Below are 12937 nucleotides of genomic sequence, written 5' to 3'. Positions count from 1 at the left end.
AATTCTAACATCTCATGCTTTGTGCACACACGCAAGAAGCCACTTTTTAATTTAGCTCGTCAAGTAAGAATTGGTCAGGAGGATGATGGGGTGGGGGGGGTGGGGGAGGGGGGGGTTAGTAGATCCGATAAAGTCATAAAGGTAGTTTGGTGGAGCAAAATGGTATATCTAGAAAGACTACAGCCAAGCTGTAGAAAACCTAGATGGTCTGCGTAGGCGTGTATAGACAAGGTATGAATCAACACAAGGTTAAAAAAGTATGTTAAACGCCTTTGTGAAACAGAATGGTTGTGGTGCGTTTCGAGCGTTAGCCCTTCGTCTGAGAAAAAAAGCTTTTGCGACGAAGGGCTAACGCTCGAAACGTTAAGGTGGCGCGCCGAGGTTGTTTTGGCTAAACAGCTTATATACTATTTTCCCTACAGAAGACTCATTTTCGGCGCGATTTTCGTAATTTTTTTAGATTTTATTAATACATCTATGCTTTATCAGATTCCGCTAGATTCACTCTTCTTGGAAATCAAATTATTTTTTATCATGCAAGTTAAAAGGAAGCAATATTTTTATATTAAAATAAAAATCTCGAAATCTGCGCGATGATTTTTTTCCTAAATCTACAGTAACACCTAACAATACACCAACTTGAAGCACACGAATTTTTGGCTTAAAACTGACCTGTCAAACTTCGCGATTGATGAATCTTTATTTCACGCCAAAATTGTCCACGCAATATTTGAAAAAATAAATGCACTCTTGCCTACCAAGATCCATCCCCGAATTTACGTCCCCTCCTAAGTCCAACCCTAAGGCGACTTGTGTGAGAGGGGCAAGAGGACCAGTTTTGCACAAGAATAAATTTCAGATAGTCAATTCGAGAGTATTTTTGTTAAGATAATTTGAAAAATAAAGAATTTTTCCTTTTCGACATTTTAGCGCAACCCGCTCATCTTTCAAACTATTACCCGATTCTATTGGTAAAATAGGCCTTACCGAAAGTACTTGCTTGATGTAGTTGTATGTCGAACCTGCGTTTATGAGAAATTAGAATCAAAAGTTGAGTATCTGAACGCGCTTCAAACGAAGCCCACGCTAGTGTCATACATGGTAATCGACGATAGCTGCCTTGTTTGTTTCACATGTGACAGAGTTGCACGAGCGGAACTGAGATCCCGGGTTGTGCATTTCGTCCAGATATCTCTATTCTGTGAGAACGCTTACTGTGAAGATGTGAACGCTGAAAGAAACACTCTATACAGTCTAAAGTACGGAAGAATATAAAACAAACTGCTACGGGTATATATTTTGAAGAGGAAATTTGTCAATCTATGAAAAACTATGAATAAGAATCATATAAAACACACATAACCCCCTCTCACTAAAAAAACATTGTTATTCAAAAAGTTTGCAATTTCGCAGTTTTTATGACAGTTATTTCGCACGGTATTTTTTTTGTCTACGTTTTTTAAGTTTTTCACTGGACTTGGGGTTTTCAAGCCCCACACCCACCCCCGCTATCCAGCATCTCTCTCTCTCTCTATGAGTAAAATGCGACTGATAACACGACAGGTTTTTGTTTTGTTTTGAATCGAAACCGTTAAACGGGTGGAGTCTAGAAAAAGAGTTCAAAGGCGGTAGCATAACCAAATGGAATAGAATAGGAGATATCTGTATGAGTGGGGGGGGGGGGGGGGGGGGGGACTTTGGCCGTTCATAGAAACGCTTCGCGTAGATAAACTTTTACTAAAAGTTAATCTACGCAAAACACACTTCGCGTAGATAAACAATTAGCAATCATCAATCCGCTGTCTATCGACAGCAGCGGGCGGGGATCGCGTAGATAAATAATTAGCAATCATCAACCCGCTGTCTTTCGACACTCCGTAGGGTGGCGGGACTGGGGCCTTTCATAGAAACGAGAGGGACCCGCGCCGCGCCCCGCCGCGCCCCCCAGCCCGTTTTCCATGGCCGGGCGGGGTCCGGGTAGAAAAGAAATTGGCAACTGCCAGCGCCTAGCGCGCGTCGGGCGGGGTCCGGGCGGCACTAGTGCCGGGGTCGGGCAGGGGCTTGCGCGCGCGCGCGCGCATAGAAATGGGGGTAACCCGCGCCGCGCCCCCCAGCCCGCAGCGCTTGCCGTTCCGGCGGCGGTATGCCCAGCGCTTGCTGTTCCGGCGGCGGCATGCAGCAGGCTCATCCTGGCGTCCCGCCTCCTCGCCCCCCGGAGCGCCTAGCGCGACAACAGGGTGGCGGCCTCCCCCCCCCCAGCGCTTGCTGTTCCGGCGGCGGTAACATGCGGGAACCTTGCAATTAGACCCCCGTCTGTCCTGTAGTATACCGAGCATTGGATTGGACCGCCAACCTAGGGAGCGCGGAATAACCGTTTTTCGGCCCTAAATTCAAATCCGCTGGCGTGGCGTTTAAACCTGAGTTTTATTCGAACACCTCGCTCCCGAACTCCTCGCGAACCAGCTTCGCAGTCAGAATCTTGCTTTCAGCGCGGTTGATCGTTTCCACGATGGACTCGGCCGTGTGGTGCCCGGCTGGCAGAGTAGCGATGGGCGAGAGGGCGGCTATAGTCGTGCAAATCTCGACTGTTAGCCATGGAGTAAGCAGACATTTAAACACAAGGGCCCCACCCATATCCGCACGTCCGTGCATCGCAATGTCGACGACGCAGCAAAGCAAGATTACAAAGACCATCACCGACGCCGCAGTCATAACCGGCCTCGTCGCCGGCATCGGCTGGGTTTGGCGCAAGGTCTTGCGCGAAGACTTCAGCAAAGACCCCTCCGCGAACGCCATGAACTACGCAAAAATGACTGCCGCCGTTGCAGGTGCTGTCGCTTTGAAGGGTTACCTTGAGGACCAGAAGATTCTGCCAATGTAGTAGTGTACAACACTACATGTGTAGGCCATGTATTAGACTCGTGTTCATGTACGTACTTACACGTACACAGTGTGCTAAACACACACACACTACTCGATGGCCTCCATCGCAATTTTGGTTGGTGGCGCCGTCCTAAACGTGACTGCATTCGTTGGTGGCAACTACCTCGCAAAGTTCCTGTCGAACGATGAGAGCCCTCCCTTAGCTGAGAAGGAGAGGCACGACAAGGCCCTCGAGAAATACCAACAAGACTATGGACGCTACCAACAGCGGCGACAAGAAATCCTCGATTGGCAAGCGCAAAGTCGCGAGGGAGGGGCCATCGCAAAGCAAAACTTCACCGACACTGAATACGCGCTCAAACTTTAAAACCAGACCCGACCAAAACAACCCCTGAAGTCAATGCGGGCTCCTGAGCTGTCCGACTACTACATCCCCAGCAAAACGCAGAAAAACGCCGAGTTGGCGTACATTGGCGCCGGCTCTCTCGCCATCGGCTACACAGCTAGCCGCTTGCTGTGATTTAGATCTAGGCGGCCTTTTTCCATACTTCGCGTATACGTATACGTATAAGATGATTGCAGACCAGCTGTGGAGTGCTATGCACGAGGTAGCAGCCGCTGCTAAGCGAGACAAGTCGATGACACCGAAGGTGTCGTCAATGGGTGGATTATGTAGCTTTGGTGACATTGCTAACCGAAGCCTCGAGTTGTGGTGCGCAGACAGGGAGTGCGTTAAAGAGATTCACCAATGTCGTTCTCCGAGGGCCTACCGACCTCAGAAAGACCGCCTCGGCACTACCCGAGCAGACGGCAACCGCCTGTTGGAGACTGATACACCTGTTGCAGTACATTGCCGACACGTAATGGCGGCGAAGCGCATGTCCGACGAAGAACTCGATGCGTTCCTTTGTCCTATATACTACGCCAACGGTGGCTTCCAGGGAGTGACCGCTCTGCATGCCAAACTTCCCAAGGGCTCAGCCTCCATAGATCGAGTGTTCAAGTGGGTAAGCTCGCAGCCCGTCGGGGGCTACACACAGACACCCCCTCCTCCGACTAAATACGCCCATTTCTCGGAGCAGACACCGAACCGCATCCACCAGTCGGACCTACTATTCTTGCCAACCGAACGCGGGTACAAGTATGCCCTGAGTGTTGTTGACGTTGCTTCACGATATAAAGCCGCCCGCCCACTGAGGACTAAGAGCGCGGCCGTCGTCTCCCGCGAACTCGCTGACATCTATGCAGAGGGACCTCTCACATGGCCTAAAGTCCTCATGGTTGATGACGGCACGGAGTTCAAGGGTGCTACCACAAAGCTCCTAACAGACCACGGGGTGGAGGTCCGACGGGCTGAGCCAGGGCACCACAGGAGCCAAGCTTTCGCCGAGTTTTTCCATCGCTGGCTGGCACAATGCCTATTTCGTGCGCAGTACTCGAAGGAGCTTGCATCCGGCGAAACAAACCGCGAGTGGGTTACTGCTTTGCCAATCGTCATCTCGGACATAAACGCAACGAAGACTCGCATGACTGGCTTTGCGCCTAAAGACGCCATAAAGCTGAGGCGCGTGCCTCTCAAAGCCGAAAAGCCCCCACTAGAGGTCCCCTTAGAGGTCGGAACGGGGTGTACATCGCCGTAAACGAGGAAGACCTCCAAGGGCAAGGGCCGACGGCGAGCGACGGACCCGTGGTGGACAAGCAAGGCATACCCAATACTGAAGAGGGTTATGGCCAGTGTTGTATAACACGGCGTATTCTAAGCACGGCTTCACGCGTTCGCAGTTGCGCGTTGCGTAATCAGCGCTTGTGCCTTCTATTGCAGCTAAGGCACGTGAGTCTGAAATTCCACTTGTAGTGACCCTGACTGTCGTCCAGCCGGTCGATACTGAAGCATTGGGGATGGCTCTTGGTGTATCCCTGAAACAGAAGCTGAGTGCCACAGACCGTGCACTTCTTTTCCACGTCAGCAATCATGCCGAGTACGTGGTCTACCGTTAGAACGTGGTGCGATCCCGTGTACTCTGTGCGACCCTTTTGCCTGTCGTCTACAGCGTATCGCTTGATTCGCGCTGTAATGAGCACTTCACTGGGCGTAGCCTGCAGTCCTGTGGGAACCAAGGCACCGGGGGCGTTATCGGGGGGAATTACGCGGACTATCTGGTCGGCGTGCCGCACGCTGGAGATGTCGGTGTATACAGCATTCGTGATCCAGCCCTCTAAGCTGTGGTCTATGATAAACAGACGTCTTGGAGTCTGGATGGACTTGCCCTGCACCCGGTGGACGGTTCCCCAGCCCGCGTATTTCCACTCGAGGGGAAGCCCGTTAAGGACCGCGTCGAGAGGAACCTCGAATACCGTGCCTTTGTACGCGTCGACCATTTTCCCCCTTTGCCTGGCACGGGCACGGGCCGCCCTTGCTTGCGATAACGATGCGCGATGCTAGGATCGGGGTCAAAGCGGATGGTTGCTGGCAATCGGGGGTAGTTTTTCCTGTGGTGCTCTATCAATCGCTGCTGAACAAGGGCCCCCATCTTGTTGGTCGAGCACACCCACATATCGTTTGGGTGGGCCTGCTCGATCGCCGCGTCGAACGCTACCCCACCCCACTCCTCTCGAAACACCTCAAGCTGTTGGGAATTTGGCCGACACCAAATCCGGTCCTTTATATCGTGGAGCCTGGAGGAGGGCAGGCCGTCGCATGTACTGTACGGCTTTCCGCAGTCTTCACACAGGCAGCGGTAGTCAGACTCGAACCAGCGGATGTTTCCTTGTGCCCACTCCTCGAGCATATCGTGAGGCCCCTCTTTATCTCCCCAGGGCGGAACCTGCCCATAGTCGCCACAACACACTACCTGAGACGGCTGCGTGGCGAGATACTCTAGGATGGCGCGTAGCACTTTAGTCTGTACCTTACAGCACTCGTCAATGATGATTACTTCTGCGAGATGGTCGAGTTTGTGCCCCAGCTCGGAAGGTCTCCACTCCTCTTTCGGCTTCTCCGCTGGTATGCAGAGGTAATGGTGGTAGGTTTGAGCCTTCACCGCGATTCGCGGGTTATTGCGATGGTCGTGGGCGAGGTCGTTCTCGGGAGTGAGCACCACAACGTTGTGGCCGCGGAACATGCTCACCGCCCACTCGGTCTTCCCCGATCCTCCTTGGCCGGCTAGATACATCTTTGCAGAGGTTGCAGCCACTAGATCGCACGGCAGACTCGGCGCAGTGCTTGGCTCTTTGGCCAAGCTCCCCGACTTCTTCGGATCCCAAGCCGCTTCAGGTCGCCACTCGTACCCAGGCTTCTTGTGGCGCCACTCTCCATACCTCGGATTTCGCTCCACGAGCTTTACACCACTGGGCACCGCCTTTGCGTATATGGCATCTGTGCACACCCGGAGGACGTCTTCGCGAGGAATCCGCCTCAACATGCGTCGCAACGCTATGTTTGTGTACGCCAAGACGAAGGCCCTGATATGGTATCATTGTGAGCGTCGGACACCGTCTTTGTATTGGATCAGATGAGCCCCGTCGGCATGCTCGAAGTTAAGTAAGTGGTCGGTGCCCGCACGGAGGTTTGTCAGATACGCGGCTTCTTCACGGTCGCGAACTACGATCGAGGACTCGTCGCCATGGCGAGCGCACTTGCCTACGAAACGGACAGCAAGATCTCGACCCTCAGGATGCTGCAAGTCTTCGCTACTCGCGCTGGAGTGGGGGAACCTGATGGAGTCCTTTTTTCCGACGCTGTACAACACCTCCCTCGCCGTGGCCATGACGAGGTCACCCGAGTCTAACAGGTCCTTGAGCTCTGGCGTGGTGATCCAGCCCTCGTTTTGTTCCAAGTGCTGCCCTCCCCTCCCGGAAGTGTAGGGGTGGCAGGCCTCAGAGAACTCCTACTCGGTCAGCTGAATGACCCCGGTTAGTTGAAGAACCTCGCTCAATGGCCGTCCCACAACATCCGCGATACGATACACGTTCGTAGGGAAGCCGTATTTCCGTACCAAATCAATGGCGTCCGAGGCATCCTAGGTACGCCGCACGCATGTCGATGTGCCCATGAGGTTGCGCCCCTAAGTTTTCCTTGCTATTCCACACTTTGGACTCAACCTGAGCCGCTCGCCAGACGTCCCTGTATTTAAGAGGCGTTGGCCTGATGTTCTCTCTTTGGATCCACTTCTTGAAACGATACCCTATTGCGCCTCCCATCGAGTGCGTAGCTTCGGTGTACTCTTGGTAGGCTTGGTGATCATCAGGGAGCTATTGAGGATCATGCCCTGTCTCGTCTGTAAACGCCCTGTCGATAGCCACTCTGTCCTGTCCCGATCGGTACAGTTTGCCTTCGTGCGTGACTATAACGCGCCCGCACAGCCAGATCCTCGTGCTTCTGGGGATCGCCCTGTTTATAAAGCGAATGAGCACCTCTCGCACGTTTTTGTGGCGGCACTGGTTAGAGCCTTCTCCTGACATAGCGAACGAAGCTCCCCCTCAGCCTCGAAGTCTAGGCCGTGGACGCCCGTGATCGCAGGTGGTTCGGTCGGAAGTTCCGCCCAGGCGTGGTTATTGTGGCAAGGGATAGTGACCCTCGCCTTAGTCTTGTACTTCCCCGAGTCTCACAGAACTTTACCCAGGGCGTCCACGGCTACTAGCTTTACCTCGAGCTTCTTTTCCATCTCGAAGAGGTATTCTTTGGTGCATCCCGTAGTGGCCAGCTTCTTGTCAAATCGCTCGAGGATCTTGCCTCGTGTCTTGGTTAGACCGAGGGAGCGCGATGTGCCGCGATTCCTCAAGAAGTCGGCAACATAACTCACAACACAGTTAGCAAAGGTGTCACTCCCCTCTCGCTCAAACATTGGCCCAGGATCATTATTTTGCTCAGGTAAAGGGCGAAGCTCGTATCTCACGTAAACGAGGTACTCTCGCCCTTTCTCCCAAATACCCGAATCGATACCTTCCAGGCCGCCGACTGCGATTTGGTCCTCTTTTGACTAATGACCCACCAATCTTTACAACGACCGTAAAAACGCCGGTCGGGGTCTACCATCTCAAGCACCGGTTGCAACACTGCGTTTGCCCGCAGAGACTCTCGCTCGTGCGAGACCCACCACACCGAGCCATCGTCATTAATATCAGGCCCCCGCATATCCGGCTTTGGAGCAATGACACCTGCTCCACCAAGATCTCTATCTCCTGGTAAACACCGGCGCTTATGTCTTGGCCCCGAAGAGTGGCATCCACGCTTGGGAACCGAAGATGGGCGACGCCGACGAAGAGAGAATAGTACTTCTGGGGGTCTAAGCTCTCTGGGCCCTTTTGCTCCAGCAAAGGGTCGAACTCGCGCCAGGCTTCCTTTGGCCGCGCTTTCGCCGGTATGAGCGGCTTAAGCAACTGCTTGACATCCTCAGTGCTTGACATCCTCGGGGATGCCCTCGTTCAGGGTGTTCTGGACCAGCCCTGCTAGAACGGCAAGCGCCTCTTTGTCAGGCATGCTATTGAGAATCTCCTCTATGTAGGCGTCCATGTTTGGGTGCGCCTTGTGCCACCCAGTCTCTAATTGCCCGTATCGCAGCCGGCGGGACGAGTGTTTGGGTATGCCTTGTGCCACCCATTCTCTAATTGCCTGTATCGCGGGCTACGATATCAGACAGGACGAGTGCGAACCGTTCCCAAACGCGCCTCTCGGTGCCGCGCATCCTCTGCCCTACACGATTCGCTCCGCAGGGGCGGCACAACCGCGTCTCCGACTGCGTCCCTATGCCGCAGATCTTGGCACGGGGAGGGGGCTGCCCTTACGGAGCCTTTGGAGGTGCACCTTGCAGTCGGTGTTCATGCACCTCTGGCCACACGTGTTTTCATGGCCGACCTTTAGCCACCCGCAGTAATCTTTCCGCACTTCATCCTTCAAATGCTCGGTATACTACAGGACAGACGGGGGTCTAATTGCAAGGTTCCCGCATGTTACCGCCGCCGGAACGGAAAGCGCTGGGGGGGGGGGGGGGGCAGCCACCCTGTTATCGCGCTAGGCGCTCCGGGGGGGGCGAGGAGGCGGGACGCCAGGATGAGCCTGCTGCATGTCGCCGCCGGAACGGCAAGCGCTGGGCATACCGCCGCCGGAACGGCAAGCGCTGCGGGCTGGGGGGCGTGGCGCGGGTTACCCCCATTTCTATGCGCGCGCGCGCGCAAGCCCCTGCCCGACCCCGACACTAGCGCCGCCCGGACCCCGCCCGACGCGCGCTAGGCGCTGGCAGTTGCCAATTTCTTTTCTACCCGGACCCCTCCCGGCCATGGAAAACGGGCTGGGGGGCGCGGCGCTGATCCCTCTCGTTTCTATGAAAGGCCCCAACCCCGCCACCCTACGGAGTGTCGGTAGACAGCGGGTTGATGATTGCTAATTATTTATCAACGCGATTCCCGCCCGCTGCTGTCGATAGACAGCGGATTGATTATTGCTAATTGTTTATCTACGCGAAGTGTGTTTTGCGTAGATTAACTTTTAGTAAAAGTTTATCTACGCAAAGTGTGTTTTGCGTAGATTAACTTTTAGTAAAAAGTTTATCTACGCGAAGCGTTTCTATGAACGGCCAAAGTCCCCCCCGTATGAAATGCACAACTCAGGATGCATGGGATCTCAGTTCCGCTCGTGCAAATTTGTCACATGTGAAACAAACAAGGCAGCTCGTCGATTACCATGTGTGACGCTGGCGCGGGCTTCGTTTGAAGCGCGTTCATATCCTCAACTTTCGATTCTAGTTTCTCATAAACGCAGGTTCGACAGGCAACTGCATTAAGCAAGTACTTTCGGTAAGGCCTATTTTAGCCTTGGGCTAAAATGTCGAAAAGGAATAAATTCTTTAGTTTTCAAATTATCTTAATAAAAATACTCTCGAATTGGCCATCTGGAATTTATTCTTGTGCAACACTGGTCCTCTTGCCCCTCTCACACAAGTTGCCTTAGGGTGTAGACTTAGCAGGGGGCGTAAATTCGGGGATGGATCTTTGTAGGCAAGAGTACATTTATTTTTTCAAAGATTGCGAGGACAATTTTGGCGTAAAATAAAGATTCATTAATTGCGAAGTTTGACAGGTCAGTTTTAAGCCAAAAATTCGTGTGTCTCAAGCTGGAGTATTGTTAGGTGTTACTGTGAATTTAGAAAAAAATTCATCGCGCAGATTTCGATATTTTTATTTTAATATAAAAAAATTGCTTCCATTTACTTCAAATGAAAAAAAAAATAATTTGATTTCAAACAAGTGTGAATCTTGCGGGATCTGACAAAGCATAGATGTATTAATAAAATCTGAAAAATTCACGAAAATCGAGCCGAAAATGAGTCTAATATAGGGAACTTAGTAAAAGCTGTTTAGCCAAAACAACCTCGGCTCGCCACCTTAAGCGGACTGAAATTTGAAATTCTTAATTATGGGGGGGAAGGGGAGGGGGTGGCTGCTACGGCCCTGCACCCGTTGTTAACAACACCAGAGTAGATATTTGCAAATAGTGGGCCCCCATATAGTTCTTTCAAATTGCGAGAGGGCCCCCCGTCGTCCATCACCGGCGGGTCGTCTTGCCAGAGGGTCACCCCGGTAAAAATTCACGGGTTGTGTGGTTGCTGAGACGACGAGTCCTTTGAAGTAATTACTTATAGAAGAAGGTTTTACCGGTCCATCATACTCTTTTGTTAGACATTAACGCAAAAAACATCGCATAACTTCGAGGTATTTCAATCCCCCGAGGCCTCAAGCAATGTTACACAATAGTGATGCATTCCCTCGAGCTGTTGTGGTTCCTATAGAAGCTTTCTATGATCATTCCCCATTAGCCGTGATATTTCTATTCTTCGTGGGCTTAAACGTTAATCCACTCAAAGGGAGCGAGGATAAGATAGAATAGCGATGGTGATTAACGATTTGTCACAAATCTCCACCTGTCCCGACTAATTAAATAATCTTTTGATAGTTTTCCCCTTATTTTGAGAAATAAAGAGAAGACTGACGGCTGTTAGACACCTCGAGGCGTTTTACGCTCTTTATATTGCAAACGTAATGGTCGTTCTTCAAAACGACGTAAAAAATGCCATGGTTTTAAAGGAAAATTTCAAGTAATGCACATTTAACCGCACTGCAGGCGGAGAAAAGTACGGTTGGAATTAAAATATGCTGTTGCAATGAAAACAAAAACAGTCCACAACACTTTCTGCTTTGCCTTTATGTACAGTTATCTAAAAGCAATGATTTTACACATAGAAAAGACTATAGTTTAGTTGTTAGTGAAACTCAAAGTGGATTGGATTTCCCTGTGCAAAGGCGTCTTTTCTGTTTATTTCGCTGGGCTGATGTTCGGGAACTTTTTCGTAGTTCGAAGGACTTCGAATGTTTTTTGGGAGTGTATTTTCTTCACTTAACAGGCGAAAAGTTAAGTGGTTGTCTGAGGCCGAATTAGGAACTATTTTGAATAGCTGTGGAATCAGTACTACTTGTTGACTCCTTTGCAATAAGAACTTGCAATTGCGTCAATCTTTTAATAAAACGGTGGCATCAGCAATTACGCCATTTTACTTGAAACACTCTAACAGCATTTATAGTGGTTGGTAGCTTGGCCGTGTTACCATCAATATTTGTCAATCGAGACGACATTACACATCACACTGCTACAAACTAACGTTTGTAGCACTCGATTGTTCCTCTCGTCGTATTTATTAAACGGCCTAATGACATCACCATAAACCTACCCTTCAAGGCTTTGATAAGGAGAACACCTACTAGAGGGCGAGGGAGGAGAGTGAGAGGGGATGTTATACGGTGACTAAGGGGGGGGGGGGGGTCGCTGTGATTTAAAATCCCTGCACTGGTATGCACTTTTTGTCCCTTTTTCTTGAGCGGATTAAATTTTTGTGTTGATAAAACTGTTAACTTCTTGTTTCGCCGCCTCCACCTTATCTCCCTGTCATATAACGAATTCTTTGATTACAAGTTGAATATTCCCGCTCTGAATAAAACCTACGCGAGAATTAACCTTTCCACAACACCACCAGGGGCCAAACGGAGCACACACGTGTCAAAAGTTTAGCCCAGGAGTAATAGGTAACTGGGTCGCACGCGCAGAATGCGAAGGGAGTCGATGGTGTGCACTCGGTGCAAGAACTTCTATCTTAGCTAAAAAATTTTTTTGTAAGAATCGAACTGCACATCAAAAAAACTGTACTGGTCCTTTTGGCGGGTACTGTTTTTCTTCTTTGACGACAGCTTTATCTGTTTCTGCCTCTTAAAATGCCGGTGATCATGTATGCGTAGTTGCGTACGAAATGAGGAAACAGGTGACGCCTATCAATTTGAGACCTCATGTCGGGAAAGTTAGACTTCGCCAAAAGTGTAGTATTTTCCACCACTTAAAAACAGACCAAGTCCGAATTTCAGGGATGTATTTGTTTTCCGCGTTAAGCCTGACGTCCTTACCACCACAGTTGTCCTTGATGACGAAATGTTCCGTTACTTCTTTGGGGTGACTGACGCGAACAGGATTCAGTTATTTGAATAGTTCAGACACTTCTTATGATCCTTGATAAGCCGCGCTTCAGAGGGTTTCATTTGATGCCTTGGTAATATTTGATTTCATTTGTGGAACACTGTAAAAATAACAATTGTACCTCAATTTGAATATGAAAATGAAGTTCGGTTGAAGACATTCACATTTAAATCGAGTACCTAAATGCAAAGGCTGCAAAACCAAATAAAATTCTAAACGCTGACACACGATTAACTCTGCCAGCAAAAATGTGTGGAATTGAAACGAAACATGCGCAAAAAAATTCAAAACGGAAAAAGAAAGGCCGTTTCGAACGGGAAAAGATTACGTGACGTCCGATGGTAGATAAATTTGAGTTTCAAAAACAAAGGTAATTCCTTCATAAACACACTTTTGTTTTTCAAATTTATTAAAATTAGTAAGCTTCTTATCAGAAGAGGAAGGTGAAAGCCATCGAAAGTCCTTCGGTCAACAGTCAGATATCTCAAACCTGCGGCTATTCAGGATATAGTGGAAACATTGACTTTACCCCGAGGCATA

The sequence above is a fragment of the Nematostella vectensis genome, chromosome 1, assembly GCF_932526225.1.
Source record: "Nematostella vectensis chromosome 1, jaNemVect1.1, whole genome shotgun sequence".
Taxonomy (NCBI): domain Eukaryota; kingdom Metazoa; phylum Cnidaria; class Anthozoa; order Actiniaria; family Edwardsiidae; genus Nematostella; species Nematostella vectensis.
Note: the sequence above shows the minus strand (reverse complement) of the source record.